The sequence below is a fragment of the Nothobranchius furzeri genome, chromosome 10 (genome assembly GCF_043380555.1).
Source record: "Nothobranchius furzeri strain GRZ-AD chromosome 10, NfurGRZ-RIMD1, whole genome shotgun sequence".
Lineage (NCBI taxonomy): Eukaryota > Metazoa > Chordata > Actinopteri > Cyprinodontiformes > Nothobranchiidae > Nothobranchius > Nothobranchius furzeri.
Window position 1 is genome coordinate 16,896,175 of NC_091750.1, and position 19,085 is coordinate 16,915,259.

The following is a 19,085-nucleotide window of genomic DNA, read 5'->3' on the forward strand; positions in this document are numbered from 1 at the left end:
GATGATTGGAGTACTCTAAAACAAACCTGACCTCTCTAGAACATTCAGAAGCCAAGTTATAAGCCCACAAATGTGTAACTGGACTACTTCTTCAAATTGACATCGGATCCGGTGACCTTTGGGACATGGTTTGACCCCCTTAGGAAAGTGCTATCATCATGAAACGTTCAGATCACTTACAACTCAATAGATTCTACCTTCTTGTAACGTTTCAGCCTGATTGGACCTTGTTTTCACACAAATGGACCCAGAATGATGTGAAATTGTGCTTCGTGCAACATAATTCTGGGTGCCATTTGAAAACCATACGTGCTAATGACTCCATTCCTTTTTGTGGTTGTAGGGGCTGTTTATTGGAGTACACTAAAACAAACCTGACCTATCTAGGACATTCAGAAGCCAAGTTATAAGCCCACAAATGTGTAACTGGACTACTTCTTTAAAGTGACACCAGGCCCTGTGACCTTTGGGACATGGTTTTACCCCCTATAGGAATGTGCGATAATCATGAAACGTTCAGATCACTTACAACTCAATAGATTCTACCTTATTGTAACGTTTCAGCCTGATTGGACCTTGTTTTCACACAAATGGACCCAGAATGATGTGAAATTGTGCTTTGTGCAACATAATTCGGGATGCCATTTACAAACCATAAGTGCTAATGACTCCATTCCTTTTTGTGGTTGTAGGGGCTGTTGATTGGAGTACACTAAAACAAACTTGATCTCTCTAGGACATTCAGAAGCCAAGTTATAAGCCCACAAATATGTAACTGGACTACTTCTTTAGATTGACACCAGATCCGGTGACCTTTGGGACATGGTTTGACCCCCTTAGGAAAGTGCTATCATCATGAAACGTTCAGATCACTTACAACTCAATAGATTCTACCTTCCTGTAACGTTTCAGCCTGATTGGACCTTGTTTTCACACAAAAGAACCCAGAATGATGTGAAATTGTGCTTCGTGCAACATAATTCTGGGTGCAATTTAAAAACCATAAGTGCTAATGACTCCATTCATTTTTGTGGTTGTAGGGGCTATTGATTGGAGTACACTAAAACAAACCTGATCTCTCTAGGACATTCAGAAGCCAAGTTATAAGCCCACAAATGTGTAACTGGACTACTTCTTTAAAGTGACACCAGGCCTGGTGACCTTTGGGACATGGTTTGACCCCCTATAGGAATGTGCGATCATAATGAAATGTTCAGATCACTTACAATTCAATAGATTCTACCTTCTTGTAATGTTTCAGCCTGATTGGACCTTGTTTTCACACAAATGGACCCAGAATGATGTGAAATTGTGCTTTGTGCAACATAATTCTGGGTGCCATTTAAAAACCATAAGTGCTAATAACTCCATTCCTTTTTGTGGTTGTAGGGGCTGTTGATTGGAGTACACTAAAACAAACCTGATCTCTCTAGGACATTCAGAAGCCAAGTTATAAGCCCACAAAGGTGTAACTGGACTACTTCTTTAAAGCGACACCAGGCCCGGTGACCTTTGGGACATGGTCGTACCCCCTATAGGAATGTGCGATCATCATGAAACGTTCAGATCACTTACAACTCAGTAGATTCTACCTTCTTGTAACGTTTCATCCTGATTGGACCTTGTTTTCACACAAATGGACCCAGAATGATGTGAAATTGTGCTTCATGCAACATAATTCTGGGTGCCATTTAAAAAACCATAAGTGCTAATGACTCCATTCCTTTTTGTGGTAGTGGGGGCTGTTAATTGGAGTACTCTAAAACAAACCTGACCTCTCTAGGATATTCAGAAGCCAAGTTATAAGCCCACAAAGGTGTAACTGGACTACTTCTTTAAATTGACACCAGATCCGGTGACCTTTGGGACATGGTTTGACCCCCTTAGGAAAGTGCTATCATCATGAAACGTTCAGATCACTTACAACTCAATAGATTCTACCTTCCTGTAACGTTTCTGCCTGATTGGACCTTGTTTTCACACAAATGAACCAGGAATGATGTGAAATTGTGCTTCGTGCAACATAATTCTGGGTGCCATTTAAAAACCATAAGTGCTAATGACTCCATTCCTTTTTGTGGTTGTAGGGGCTGTTGATTGGAGTACACTAAAACAAACCTGATCTCTCTAGGACATGCAGAAGCCAAGTTATAAGCCCACAAATGTGTAACTGGACTACTTCTTTAAAGTGACACAAAACCTGGTGACCTTTGGGACATGGTTTTACCCCCTATAGGAATGTGCGATCATCATGAAACATTCAGATCACTTACAACTCAATAGATTCTACCTTCTTGTAACGTTTCAGTCCGATTGGACCTTGTTTTCACACAAATGGACCCAGAATGATGTGAAATTGTGCTTCGTGCAACATAATTCTGGGTGCCATTAAAAAACCATAAGTGCTAATGGCTCCATTCCTTTTTGTGGTTGTAGGGGCTGTTAATTGGAGTACTATAAAACAAACCTGACCTCTCTAGGATATTCAGAAGCCAAGTTATAAGCCCACAAATGTGTAACTGGACTACTTCTTTAAAGTGACACCAGGCCTGGTGACCTTTGGGACATGGTTTGACCCCCTATAGGAATGTGCGATCATAATGAAACGTTCAGATCACTTACAATTCAATAGATTCTACCTTCTTGTAATGTTTCAGCCTGATTGGACCTTGTTTTCACACAAATGGACCCAGAATGAAGTGAAATTGTGCTTCGTGCAACATAATTCTGGGTGCCATTTAAAAACCATAAGTGCTAATGACTCCATTCCTTTTTGTGGTTGTAGGGGCTGTTGATTGGAGTACACTAAAACAAACCTGATCTCTCTAGGACATTCAGAAGCCAAGTTATAAGCCCACAAAGGTGTAACTGGACTACTTCTTTAAAGCGACACCAGGCCCGGTGACCTTTGGGACATGGTCGTACCCCCTATAGGAATGTGCGATCATCATGAAACGTTCAGATCACTTACAACTCAGTAGATTCTACCTTCTTGTAACGTTTCATTCTGATTGGACCTTGTTTTCACACAAATGGACCCAGAATGATGTGAAATTGTGCTTCGTGCAACATAATTCTGGGTGCCATTTAAAAACCATAAGTGCTAATGACTCCATTCCTTTTTGTGGTAGTGGGGGCTGTTAATTGGAGTACTCTAAAACAAACCTGACCTCTCTAGGATATTCAGAAGCCAAGTTATAAGCCCACAAAGGTGTAACTGGACTACTTCTTTAAATTGACACCAGATCCGGTGACCTTTGGGACATGGTTTGACCCCCTTAGGAAAGTGCTATCATCATGAAACGTTCAGATCACTTACAACTCAATAGATTCTACCTTCCTGTAACATTTCTGCCTGATTGGACCTTGTTTTCACACAAATGAACCAAGAATGATGTGAAATTGTGCTTCGTGCAACATAATTCTGGGTGCCATTTGAAAACCATGAGTGCTAATGACTCCATTCCTTTTTGTGGTTGTAGGGGCTGTCGATTAGAGTACACTAAAACAAACGTGATCTCTCTAGGACATTCAGAAGCCAAGTTATAAGCCCACAAAGGTGGAACTGGACTACTTCTTTAAATTGACACCAGATCCGGTGACCTTTGGGACATGGTTTGACCCCCTTAGGAAAGTGCTATCATCATGAAACGTTCAGATCACTTACAACTCAATAGATTCTACCTTCCTGTAACATTTCAGCCTGATTGGACCTTGTTTTCACACAAATGAACCCAGAATGATGTGAAATTGTGCTTCGTGCAACATAATTCTGGGTGCCATTTAAAAAACATAAGTGCTATTGACTCCATTCCTTTTTGCGGTTGTAGGGGCTGTTGATTGGAGTACACTAAAACAAACCTGATCTCTCTAGGACATGCAGAAGCCAAGTTATAAGCCCACAAATGTGTAACTGGACTACTTCTTTAAATTGACACCAGATCCGGTGACCTTTGGGACATGGTTTGACCCCTTATAGGAAAGTGTGATCATCATGAAACATTCAGATCACTTACAACTCAATAGATTCTACCTTCTAGTAACGTTCCAGCCTGATTGGACCTTGTTTTCACACAAATGGACCAAGAATGATGTGATATTGTGCTTCGTGCAACATCATTCTGGGTGCCATTTACAAACCATAAGTGCTAATGACTCCATTCCTTTTTGTGGTTGTAGGGGCTGTTGATTGGAGTACACTAAAATAAACCTGATCTCTCTAGGACATTCAGAAGCCAAGTTATAAGCCCACAAATGTGTAACTGGACTACTTCTTTAAAGTGACACAAAGCCTGGTGACCTTTGGGACATGGTTTTACCCCCTATAAGAATGTGCGATCATCATGAAACGTTCAGATCACTTACAACTCAATAGATTCTACCTTCTTGTAACGTTTCAGCCCGATTGGACCTTGTTTTCACACAAATGGACCCAGAATGATGTGAAATTGTGCTCCGTGCAACATAATTCTGGGTGCCATTAAAAAACCATAAGTGTTAATGGCTCCATTCCTTTTTGTGGTTGTAGGGGCTGTTAATTGGAGTACTCTAAAACAAACCTGACCTCTCTAGGATATTCAGAAGCCAAGTTATAAGCCAACAAAGGTGTAACTGGATTTCTTCTTTAAAGTGACACCAAGCCCGGTGACCTTTGGGACATGGTTTGACCCCCTATAGGAATGTGTGATCGTCATGAAACGTTCAGATCACTTACAACTCAATAGATTCGACCTTCTTGTAACGTTTCAGCCTGATTGGACCTTGTTTTCACACAAATGGACCCAGAATGATGTGAAAATGTGCTTCGTGCAACATAATTCTGGGTGCCATTTACAAACCATAAGTGCTAATGACTCCATTCCTTTTTGCGGTTGTAGGGGCTGTTGATTGGAGTACACTAAAACAAAGCTGATTTCTCTAGGACATTCAGAAGCCAAGTTATAAGCCCACAAATGTGTAACTGGACTACTTCTTTAAAGTGACACCAGTCCCGGTGACCTATGGGACATGGTTTGACCCCCTATAGGAATGTGTGATCATCATGAAACGTTCAGATCACTTACAACTCAATAGATTCTACCTTCTTGTAACGTTTCAGCCTGATTGGACCTTGTTTTCACACAAATGAACCCAGAATGATGTGAAATTGTGCTTCGTGCAACATAATTCTGGGTGCCATTTAAAAACCATAAGCGCTAATGACTCCATTCCTTTTTGTGGTTGTAGGGGCTGTTGATTGGAGTACACTAAAACAAACCTGATCTCTCTAGGATATTCAGAAGCCACGTTATAAGCCCACAAATTTGGAACTGGACTACTTCTTTAAATTGACACCAGATCCGGTGACCTTTGGGACATGGTTTGACCCCCTTAGGAAAGTGCTATCATCATGAAACGTTCAGATCACTTACAACTCAATAGATTCTACCTTCCTGTAATGTTTCAGCCTGATTGGACCTTGTTTTCACACAAATGAACCCAGAATGATGTGAAATTGTGCTTCGTGCAACATAATTCTGGGTGCCATTTAAAAACCATAAGTGCTAATGACTCCAATCCTTTTTGTGGTTGTAGGGGCTGTTGATTGGAGTACACTAAAACAAACCTGATCTCTCTAAGACATCCAGAAGCTAAGTTATAAGCCCACAAATGTGTAACTGGACTACTTCTTTAAATTGACACCAGATCCGGTGACCTTTGGGACATGGTTTGACCCCCTTAGGAAAGTGCTATCATCATGAAACGTTCAGATCACTTACAACTCAATAGATTCTACCTTCCTGTAACGTTTCAGCCTGATTGGACCTTGTTTTCACACAAATGAACCCTGAATGATCCGAAATTGTGCTTCGTGCAACATAATTCTGGGTGCCATTTACAAACCATAAGTGCTAATGACTCCATTCCTTTTTGTGGTTGTAGGGGCTGTTGATTGGAGTACACTAAAACAAATCTGATCTCTCTAGGACATTCAGAAGCCAAGTTATAAGCCCACAAATGTGTAACTGGACTACCTCTTTAAATTGACACCAGATCCGGTGACCTTTGGGACATGGTTTGACCCCTTATAGGAATGTGCGATCATCATGAAACATTCAGATCACTTACAACTCAATAGATTCTACCGTCTTGTAACGTTTCAGCCTGATTGGACCTTGTTTTCACACAAATGAACCCAGAATGATGTGTAATTGTGCTTTGTGCAACATAATTCTGGGTGCCATTTACAAACCATAAGTGCTAATGACTCCATTCCTTTTTGTGGTTGTAGGGGCTGTTGATTGGAGTACACTAAAACAAATCTGATCTCTCTAGGACATTCAGAAGCCAAGTTATAAGCCCACAAATGTGTAACTGGACTACCTCTTTAAATTGACACCAGATCCGGTGACCTTTGGGACATGGTTTGACCCCTTATAGGAATGTGCGATCATCATGAAACATTCAGATCACTTACAACTCAATAGATTCTACCGTCTTGTAACGTTTCAGCCTGATTGGACCTTGTTTTCACACAAATGAACCCAGAATGATGTGTAATTGTGCTTTGTGCAACATAATTCTGGGTGCCATTTAAAAACCATAAGTGCTAATGACTCCATTCCTTTTTGAGGGTGTAGGGGCTGTTGATTGAAGTACATTAAAACAAACCTGATCTCTCTAGGACATTCAGAAGCCAAGTTATAAGCCCACAAAGGTGTAACTGGACTACTTCTTTAAAGTGACACCAGGCCCGGTGACCTATGGGACATGGTTTGACCCCCTATAGGAATGTGTGATCATCATGAAACGTTCAGATCACTTACAACTCAATAGATTCTACCTTCTTGTAACGTTTCAGCCTGATTGGACCTTGTTTTCACACAAATGAACCCAGAATGATGTGAAATTGTGCTTCGTGCAACATAATTCTAGGTGCCATTTAAAAACCATAAGCGCTAATGACTCCATTCCTTTTTGTGGTTGTAGGGGCTGTTGATTGGAGTACACTAAAACAAACCTGATCTCTCTAGGACATTCAGAAGCCAAGTTGTAAGCCCACAAATGTGTAACTGGACTACTTCTTTAAAGTGACACCAGGCCTGGTGACCTTTGGGACATGGTTTGACCCCCTATAGGAATGTGCGATCATAATGAAACGTTCAGATCACTTACAATTCAATAGATTCTACCTTCTTGTAATGTTTGAGCCTGATTGGGCCTTGTTTTCACACAAATGGACCCAGAATGATGTGAAATTGTGCTTCGTGCAACATAATTCTGGGTGCCATTTAAAAATCATAAGTGCTAATAACTCCATTCCTTTTTGTGGTTGTAGGGGCTGTTGATTGGAGTACACTAAAACAAACCTGATCTCTCTAGGACATTCAGAAGCCAAGTTATAAGCCCACAAAGGTGTAACTGGACTACTTCTTTAAAGTGACACCAGGCCCGGTGACCTTTGGGACATGGTGGTACCCCCTATAGGAATGTGCGATCATCATGAAACGTTCAGATCACTTACAACTCAGTAGATTCTACCTTCTTGTAACGTTTCATCCTGATTGGACCTTGTTTTCACACAAATGGACCCAGAATGATGTGAAATTGTGCTTCGTGCAACATAATTCTGGGTGCCATTTAAAAACCATAAGTGCTAATGACTCCATTCCTTTTTGTGGTAGTGGGGGCTGTTAATTGGAGTACTCTAAAACAAACCTGACCTCTCTAGGATATTCAGAAGCCAAGTTATAAGCCCACAAAGGTGTAACTGGACTACTTCTTTAAATTGACACCAGATCCGGTGACCTTTGGGACATGGTTTGACCCCCTTAGGAAAGTGCTATCATCATGAAACGTTCAGATCACTTACAACTCAATAGATTCTACCTTCCTGTAACGTTTCTGCCTGATTGGACCTTGTTTTCACACAAATGAACCCAGAATGATGTGAAATTGTGCTTCGTGCAACATAATTCTGGGTGCCATTTAAAAACCATAAGTGCTAATGACTCCATTCCTTTTTGTGGTTGTAGGGGCTGTTGATTAGAGTACACTAAAACAAACCTGATCTCTCTAGGACATTCAGAAGCCAAGTTATAAGCCCACAAAGGTGGAACTGGACTACTTCTTTAAATTGACACCAGATCCGGTGACCTTTGGGACATGGTTTGACCCCCTTAGGAAAGTGCTATCATCATGAAACGTTCAGATCACTTACAACTCAATAGATTCTACCTTCCTGTAACGTTTCAGCCTGATTGGACCTTGTTTTCACACAAATGAACCCAGAATGATGTGAAATTGTGCTTCGTGCAACATAATTCTGGGTGCCATTTAAAAACCATAAGTGCTAATGACTCCATTCCTTTTTGTGGTTGTAGGGGCTGTTGATTGGAGTACACTAAAACAAACCTGATCTCTCTAGGACATGCAGAAGCCAAGTTATAAGCCCACAAATGTGTAACTGAACTACTTCTTTAAAGTGACACAAAGCCTGGTGACCTTTGGGACATGGTTTTACCCCCTATAGGAATGTGCGATCATCATGAAACGTTCAGATCACTTACAACTCAATAGATTCTACCTTCTTGTAACGTTTCAGCCCGATTGGACCTTGTTTTCACACAAATGGACCCAGAATGATGTGAAATTGTGCTTCGTGCAACATAATTCTGGGTGCCATTAAAAAACCATAAGTGCTAATGGCTCCATTCCTTTTTGTGGTTGTAGGGGCTGTTAATTGGAGTACTCTAAAACAAACCTGACCTCTCTAGGATATTCAGAAGCCAAGTTATAAGCCCACAAATGTGTAACTGGACTACTTCTTTAAAGTGACACCAGGCCTGGTGACCTTTGGGACATTGTTTGACCCCCTATAGGAATGTGTGATCGTCATGAAACGTTCAGATCACTTACAATTCAATAGATTCTACCTTCTTGTAATGTTTCAGCCTGATTGGACCTTGTTTTCACACAAATGGACCCAGAATGATGTGAAAATGTGCTTCGTGCAACATAATTCTGGGTGCCATTTACAAACCATAAGTGCTAATGACTCCATTCCTTTTTGCGGTTGTAGGGGCTGTTGATTGGAGTACACTAAAACAAAGCTGATCTCTCTAGGACATTCAGAAGCCAAGTTATAAGCCCACAAATGTGTAACTGGACTACTTCTTTAAAGTGACACCAGTCCCGGTGACCTATGGGACATGGTTTGACCCCCTATAGGAATGTGTGATCATCATGAAACGTTCAGATCACTTACAACTCAATAGATTCTACCTTCTTGTAACGTTTCAGCCTGATTGGACCTTGTTTTCACACAAATGAACCCAGAATGATGTGAAATTGTGCTTCGTGCAACATAATTCTGGGTGCCATTTAAAAACCATAAGCGCTAATGACTCCATTCCTTTTTGTGGTTGTAGGGGCTGTTGATTGGAGTACACTAAAACAAACCTGATCTCTCTAGGATATTCAGAAGCCACGTTATAAGCCCACAAATGTGGAACTGGACTACTTCTTTAAATTGACACCAGATCCGGTGACCTTTGGGACATGGTTTGACCCCCTTAGGAAAGTGCTATCATCATTAAACGTTCAGATCACTTACAACTCAATAGATTCTACCTTCCTGTAATGTTTCAGCCTGATTGGACCTTGTTTTCACACAAATGAACCCAGAATGATGTGAAATTGTGCTTCGTGCAACATAATTCTGGGTGCCATTTAAAAACCATAAGTGCTAATGACTCCAATCCTTTTTGTGGTTGTAGGGGCTGTTGATTGGAGTACACTAAAACAAACCTGATCTCTCTAAGACATCCAGAAGCTAAGTTATAAGCCCACAAATGTGTAACTGGACTACTTCTTTAAATTGACACCAGATCCGGTGACCTTTGGGACATGGTTTGACCCCCTTAGGAAAGTGCTATCATCATGAAACGTTCAGATCACTTACAACTCAATAGATTCTACCTTCCTGTAACGTTTCAGCCTGATTGGACCTTGTTTTCACACAAATGAACCCAGAATGATGTGTAATTGTGCTTTGTGCAACATAATTCTGGGTGCCATTTACAAACCATAAGTGCTAATGACTCCATTCCTTTTTGTGGTTGTAGGGGCTGTTGATTGGAGTACACTAAAACAAATCTGATCTCTCTAGGACATTCAGAAGCCAAGTTATAAGCCCACAAATGTGTAACTGGACTACCTCTTTAAATTGACACCAGATCCGGTGACCTTTGGGACATGGTTTGACCCCTTATAGGAATGTGCGATCATCATGAAACATTCAGATCACTTACAACTCAATAGATTCTACCGTCTTGTAACGTTTCAGCCTGATTGGACCTTGTTTTCACACAAATGAACCCAGAATGATGTGTAATTGTGCTTTGTGCAACATAATTCTGGGTGCCATTTACAAACCATAAGTGCTAATGACTCCATTCCTTTTTGTGGTTGTAGGGGCTGTTGATTGGAGTACACTAAAACAAATCTGATCTCTCTAGGACATTCAGAAGCCAAGTTATAAGCCCACAAATGTGTAACTGGACTACCTCTTTAAATTGACACCAGATCCGGTGACCTTTGGGACATGGTTTGACCCCTTATAGGAATGTGCGATCATCATGAAACATTCAGATCACTTACAACTCAATAGATTCTACCGTCTTGTAACGTTTCAGCCTGATTGGACCTTGTTTTCACACAAATGAACCCAGAATGATGTGTAATTGTGCTTTGTGCAACATAATTCTGGGTGCCATTTAAAAACCATAAGTGCTAATGACTCCATTCCTTTTTGAGGGTGTAGGGGCTGTTGACTGAAGTACATTAAAACAAACCTGATCTCTCTAGGACATTCAGAAGCCAAGTTATAAGCCCACAAAGGTGTAACTGGACTACTTCTTTAAAGTGACACCAGGCCCGGTGACCTATGGGACATGGTTTGACCCCCTATAGGAATGTGTGATCATCATGAAACGTTCAGATCACTTACAACTCAATAGATTCTACCTTCTTGTAACGTTTCAGCCTGATTGGACCTTGTTTTCACACAAATGAACCCAGAATGATGTGAAATTGTGCTTCGTGCAACATAATTCTAGGTGCCATTTAAAAACCATAAGCGCTAATGACTCCATTCCTTTTTGTGGTTGTAGGGGCTGTTGATTGGAGTACACTAAAACAAACCTGATCTCTCTAGGACATTCAGAAGCCAAGTTATAAGCCCACAAATGTGTAACTGGACTACTTCTTTAAAGTGACACCAGGCCTGGTGACCTTTGGGACATGGTTTGACCCCCTATAGGAATGTGCGATCATAATGAAACGTTCAGATCACTTACAACTCAATAGATTCTACCTTCTTGTAACGTTTCAGCCTGATTGGACCTTGTTTTCACACAAATGGACCCAGAATGATGTGAAAATGTGCTTCGTGCAACATAATTCTGGGTGCCATTTACAAACCATAAGTGCTAATGACTCCATTCCTTTTTGCGGTTGTAGGGGCTGTTGATTGGAGTACACTAAAACAAAGCTGATCTCTCTAGGACATTCAGAAGCCAAGTTATAAGCCCACAAATGTGTAACTGGACTACTTCTTTAAAGTGACACCAGTCCCGGTGACCTATGGGACATGGTTTGACCCCCTATAGGAATGTGTGATCATCATGAAACGTTCAGATCACTTACAACTCAATAGATTCTACCTTCTTGTAACGTTTCAGCCTGATTGGACCTTGTTTTCACACAAATGAACCCAGAATGATGTGAAATTGTGCTTCGTGCAACATAATTCTGGGTGCCATTTAAAAACCATAAGCGCTAATGACTCCATTCCTTTTTGTGGTTGTAGGGGCTGTTGATTGGAGTACACTAAAACAAACCTGATCTCTCTAGGATATTCAGAAGCCACGTTATAAGCCCACAAATGTGGAACTGGACTACTTCTTTAAATTGACACCAGATCCGGTGACCTTTGGGACATGGTTTGACCCCCTTAGGAAAGTGCTATCATCATGAAACGTTCAGATCACTTACAACTCAATAGATTCTACCTTCCTGTAATGTTTCAGCCTGATTGGACCTTGTTTTCACACAAATGAACCCAGAATGATGTGAAATTGTGCTTCGTGCAACATAATTCTGGGTGCCATTTAAAAACCATAAGTGCTAATGACTCCAATCCTTTTTGTGGTTGTAGGGGCTGTTGATTGGAGTACACTAAAACAAACCTGATCTCTCTAGGACATTCAGAAGCCAAGTTATAAGCCCACAAAGGTGTAACTGGACTACTTCTTTAAAGTGACACCAGGCCCGGTGACCTTTGGGACATGGTGGTACCCCCTATAGGAATGTGCGATCATCATGAAACGTTCAGATCACTTACAACTCAGTAGATTCTACCTTCTTGTAACGTTTCATCCTGATTGGACCTTGTTTTCACACAAATGGACCCAGAATGATGTGAAATTGTGCTTCGTGCAACATAATTCTGGGTGCCATTTAAAAACCATAAGTGCTAATGACTCCATTCCTTTTTGTGGTAGTGGGGGCTGTTAATTGGAGTACTCTAAAACAAACCTGACCTCTCTAGGATATTCAGAAGCCAAGTTATAAGCCCACAAAGGTGTAACTGGACTACTTCTTTAAATTGACACCAGATCCGGTGACCTTTGGGACATGGTTTGACCCCCTTAGGAAAGTGCTATCATCATGAAACGTTCAGATCACTTACAACTCAATAGATTCTACCTTCCTGTAACGTTTCTGCCTGATTGGACCTTGTTTTCACACAAATGAACCCAGAATGATGTGAAATTGTGCTTCGTGCAACATAATTCTGGGTGCCATTTAAAAACCATAAGTGCTAATGACTCCAGTCCTTTTTGTGGTTGTAGGGGCTGTTGATTAGAGTACACTAAAACAAACCTGATCTCTCTAGGACATTCAGAAGCCAAGTTATAAGCCCACAAAGGTGGAACTGGACTACTTCTTTAAATTGACACCAGATCCGGTGACCTTTGGGACATGGTTTGACCCCCTTAGGAAAGTGCTATCATCATGAAACGTTCAGATCACTTACAACTCAATAGATTCTACCTTCCTGTAACGTTTCAGCCTGATTGGACCTTGTTTTCACACAAATGAACCCAGAATGATGTGAAATTGTGCTTCGTGCAACATAATTCTGGGTGCCATTTAAAAACCATAAGTGCTAATGACTCCATTCCTTTTTGTGGTTGTAGGGGCTGTTGATTGGAGTACACTAAAACAAACCTGATCTCTCTAGGACATGCAGAAGCCAAGTTATAAGCCCACAAATGTGTAACTGAACTACTTCTTTAAAGTGACACAAAGCCTGGTGACCTTTGGGACATGGTTTTACCCCCTATAGGAATGTGCGATCATCATGAAACGTTCAGATCACTTATAACTCAATAGATTCTACCTTCTTGTAACGTTTCAGCCCGATTGGACCTTGTTTTCACACAAATGGACCCAGAATGATGTGAAATTGTGCTTCGTGCAACATAATTCTGGGTGCCATTAAAAAACCATAAGTGCTAATGGCTCCATTCCTTTTTGTGGTTGTAGGGGCTGTTAATTGGAGTACTCTAAAACAAACCTGACCTCTCTAGGATATTCAGAAGCCAAGTTATAAGCCCACAAATGTGTAACTGGACTACTTCTTTAAAGTGACACCAGGCCTGGTGACCTTTGGGACATGGTTTGACCCCCTATAGGAATGTGCGATCATAATGAAACGTTCAGATCACTTACAATTCAATAGATTCTACCTTCTTGTAATGTTTCAGCCTGATTGGACCTTGTTTTCACACAAATGGACCCAGAATGATGTGAAAATGTGCTTCGTGCAACATAATTCTGGGTGCCATTTAAAAACCATAAGTGCTAATGACTCCATTCCTTTTTGTGGTTGTAGGGGCTGTTGATTGGAGTAAACTAAAACAAACCTGATCTCTCTAGGACATTCAGAAGCCAAGTTGTAAGCCCACAAAGGTGTAACTGGACTACTTCTTTAAAGCGACACCAGGCCCGGTGACCTTTGGGACATGGTCGTACCCCCTATAGGAATGTGCAATCATCATGAAACGTTCAGATCACTTACAACTCAGTAGATTCTACCTTCTTGTAACGTTTCATCCTGATTGGACCTTGTTTTCACACAAATGGACCCAGAATGAATTGAAATTGTGCTTCGTGCAACATAATTCTCAGTGCCATTTAAAAACCATAAGTGCTAATGACTCCATTCCTTTTTGTTGTAGTGGGGGCAGTTAATTGGAGTACTCTAAAACAAACCTGACCTCTCTAGGATATTCAGAAGCCAAGTTATAAGCCCACAAAGGTGTAACTGGACTACTTCTTTAAATTGACACCAGATCCGGTGACCTTTGGGACATGGTTTGACCCCCTTAGGAAAGTGCTATCATCATAAAACGTTCAGATCACTTACAACTCAATAGATTCTACCTTCCTGTAACGTTTCTGCCTGATTGGACCTTGTATTCACACAAATGAACCCAGAATGATGTGAAATTGTGCTTCGTGCAACATAATTCTGGGTGCCATTTAAAAACCATAAGTGCTAATGACTCCATTCCTTTTTGTGGTTGTAGGGGCTGTTGATTAGAGTACATTAAAACAAACCTGATCTCTCTAGGACATTCAGAAGCCAAGTTATAAGCCCACAAAGGTGGAACTGGACTACTTCTTTAAATTGACACCAGATCCGGTGACCTTTGGGACATGGTTTGACCCCCTTAGGAAAGTGCTATCATCATGAAACGTTCAGATCACTTACAACTCAATAGATTCTACCTTCCTGTAACATTTCAGCCTGATTGGACCTTGTTTTCACACAAATGAACCCAGAATGATGTGAAATTGTGCTTCGTGCAACATAATTCTGGGTGCCATTTAAAAAACATAAGTGCTAATGACTCCATTCCTTTTTGTGGTTGTAGGGGCTGTTGATTGGAGTACACTAAAACAAACCTGATCTCTCTAGGACATGCAGAAGCCAAGTTATAAGCCCACAAATGTGTAACTGGACTACTTCTTTAAATTGACACCAGATCCGGTGACCTTTGGGACATGGTTTTACCCCTTATAGGAAAGTGTGATCATCATGAAACATTCAGATCACTTACAACTCAATAGATTCTACCTTCTTGTAACGTTCCAGCCTGATTGGACCTTGTTTTCACACAAATGGACCAAGAATGATGTGAAATTGTGCTTCGTGCAACATCATTCTGGGTGCCATTTACAAACCATAAGTGCTAATGACTCCATTCCTTTTTGTGGTTGTAGGGGCTGTTGATTGGAGTACACTAAAACAAACCTGATCTCTCTAGGACATTCAGAAACCAAGATATAAGCCCACAAATGTGTAACTGGACTACTTCTTTAAAGTGACACAAAGCCTGGTGACCTTTGGGACATGGTTTTACCCCCTATAAGAATGTGCGATCATCATGAAACGTTCAGATCACTTACAACTCAATAGATTCTACCTTCTTGTAACGTTTCAGCCCGATTGGACCTTGTTTTCACACAAATGGACCCAGAATGATGTGAAATTGTGCTTCGTGCAACATAATTCTGGGTGCCATTAAAAAACCATAAGTGCTAATGGCTCCATTCCTTTTTGTGGTTGTAGGGGCTGTTAATTGGAGTACTCTAAAACAAACCTGACCTCTCTAGGATATTCAGAAGCCAAGTTATAAGCCAACAAAGGTGTAACTGGATTTCTTCTTTAAAGTGACACCAAGCCCGGTGACCTTTGGGACATGGTTTGACCCCCTATAGGAATGTGTGATCGTCATGAAACGTTCAGATCACTTACAACTCAATAGATTCTACCTTCTTGTAACGTTTCAGCCTGATTGGACCTTGTTTTCACACAAATGGACCCAGAATGATGTGAAAATGTGCTTCGTGCAACATAATTCTGGGTGCCATTTACAAACCATAAGTGCTAATGACTCCATTCCTTTTTGCGGTTGTAGGGGCTGTTGATTGGAGTACACTAAAACAAAGCTGATCTCTCTAGGACATTCAGAAGCCAAGTTATAAGCCCACAAATGTGTAACTGGACTACTTCTTTAAAGTGACACCAGTCCCGGTGACCTATGGGACATGGTTTGACCCCCTATAGGAATGTGTGATCATCATGAAACGTTCAGATCACTTACAACTCAATAGATTCTACCTTCTTGTAACGTTTCAGCCTGATTGGACCTTGTTTTCACACAAATGAACCCAGAATGATGTGAAATTGTGCTTCGTACAACATAATTCTGGGTGCCATTTAAAAACCATAAGCGCTAATGACTCCATTCCTTTTTGTGGTTGTAGGGGCTGTTGATTGGAGTACACTAAAACAAACCTGATCTCTCTAGGATATTCAGAAGCCACGTTATAAGCCCACAAATGTGGAACTGGACTACTTCTTTAAATTGACACCAGATCCGGTGACCTTTGGGACATGGTTTGACCCCCTTAGGAAAGTGCTATCATCATGAAACGTTCAGATCACTTACAACTCAATAGATTCTACCTTCTTGTAACGTTTCAGCCCGATTGGACCTTGTTTTCACACAAATGGACCCAGAATGATGTGAAATTGTGCTTCGTGCAACATAATTCTGGGTGCCATTAAAAAACCATAAGTGCTAATGGCTCCATTCCTTTTTGTGGTTGTAGGGGCTGTTAATTGGAGTACTCTAAAACAAACCTGACCTCTCTAGGATATTCAGAAGCCAAGTTATAAGCCAACAAAGGTGTAACTGGATTTCTTCTTTAAAGTGACACCAAGCCCGGTGACCTTTGGGACATGGTTTGACCCCCTATAGGAATGTGTGATCGTCATGAAACGTTCAGATCACTTACAACTCAATAGATTCTACCTTCTTGTAACGTTTCAGCCTGATTGGACCTTGTTTTCACACAAATGGACCCAGAATGATGTGAAAATGTGCTTCGTGCAACATAATTCTGGGTGCCATTTACAAACCATAAGTGCTAATGACTCCATTCCTTTTTGCGGTTGTAGGGGCTGTTGATTGGAGTACACTAAAACAAAGCTGATCTCTCTAGGACATTCAGAAGCCAAGTTATAAGCCCACAAATGTGTAACTGGACTACTTCTTTAAAGTGACACCAGTCCCGGTGACCTATGGGACATGGTTTGACCCCCTATAGGAATGTGTGATCATCATGAAACGTTCAGATCACTTACAACTCAATAGATTCTACCTTCTTGTAACGTTTCAGCCTGATTGGACCTTGTTTTCACACAAATGAACCCAGAATGATGTGAAATTGTGCTTCGTACAACATAATTCTGGGTGCCATTTAAAAACCATAAGCGCTAATGACTCCATTCCTTTTTGTGGTTGTAGGGGCTGTTGATTGGAGTACACTAAAACAAACCTGATCTCTCTAGGATATTCAGAAGCCACGTTATAAGCCCACAAATGTGGAACTGGACTACTTCTTTAAATTGACACCAGATCCGGTGACCTTTGGGACATGGTTTGACCCCCTTAGGAAAGTGCTATCATCATGAAACGTTCAGATCACTTACAACTCAATAGATTCTACCTTCCTGTAATGTTTCAGCCTGATTGGACCTTGTTTTCACACAAATGAACCCAGAATGATGTGAAATTGTGCTTCGTGCAACATAATTCTGGGTGCCATTTAAAAACCATAAGTGCTAATGACTCCAATCCTTTTTGTGGTTGTAGGGGCTGTTGATTGGAGTACACTAAAACAAACCTGATCTCTCTAAGACATCCAGAAGCTAAGTTATAAGCCCACAAATGTGTAACTGGACTACTTCTTTAAATTGACACCAGATCCGGTGACCTTTGGGACATGGTTTGACCCCCTTAGGAAAGTGCTATCATCATGAAACGTTCAGATCACTTACAACTCAATAGATTCTACCTTTCTGTAACGTTTCAGCCTGATTGGACCTTGTTTTCACACAAATGAACCCAGAATGATCCGAAATTGTGCTTCGTGCAACATAATTCTGGGTGCCATTTACAAACCATAAGTGCTAATGACTCCATTCCTTTTTGTGGTTGTAGGGGCTGTTGATTGGAGTACACTAAAACAAATCTAATCTCTCTAGGACATTCAGAAGCCAAGTTATAAGCCCACAAATGTGTAACTGAACTACCTCTTTAAATTGACACCAGATCCGGTGACCTTTGGGACATGGTTTGACCCCTTATAGGAATGTGCGATCATCATGAAACATTCAGATCACTTACAACTCAATAGATTCTACCGTCTTGTAACGTTTCAGCCTGATTGGACCTTGTTTTCACACAAATGGACCCAGAATGATGTGAAATTGTGCTTCGTGCAAAATAATTCTGGGTGCCATTTACAAACCATAAGTGCTAATGACTCCATTCCTTTTTGTGGTTGTAGGGGCTGTTGATTGGAGTACACTAAAACAAACCTGATCTCTCTAGGACATTCAGAAGCCAAGTTATAAGCCCACAAATGTGTAACTGGACTACTTCTTTAAAGTGACACCAGGCCCGGTGACCTTTGGGACATGGTTTGACCCCAGATAGGAATGTGCGATCATCATGAAACGTTCAGATCACTTACAACTCAATATATTCTACCTTCCTGTAACGTTTCAGCCTGATTGGACCTTGTTTTCACACAAATGAACCCAGAATGATGTGAAATTGTGCTTCGTGCAACATAATTCTGGGTGCCATTTAAAAATCATAAGTGCTAATGACTCCATTCCTTTTTGAGGGTGTAGGGGCTGTTGATTGAAGTACATTAAAACAAACCTGATCTCTCTAGGACATTCAGAAGCCAAGTTATAAGCCCACAAAGGTGTAACTGGACTACTTCTTTAAAGTGACACCAGGCCCGGTGACCTATGGGACATGGTTTGACCCCCTATAGGAATGTGTGATCATCATGAAACGTTCAGATCACTTACAACTCAATAGATTCTACCTTCTTGTACCGTTTCAGCCTGATTGGACCTTGTTTTCACACAAATGAACCCAGAATGA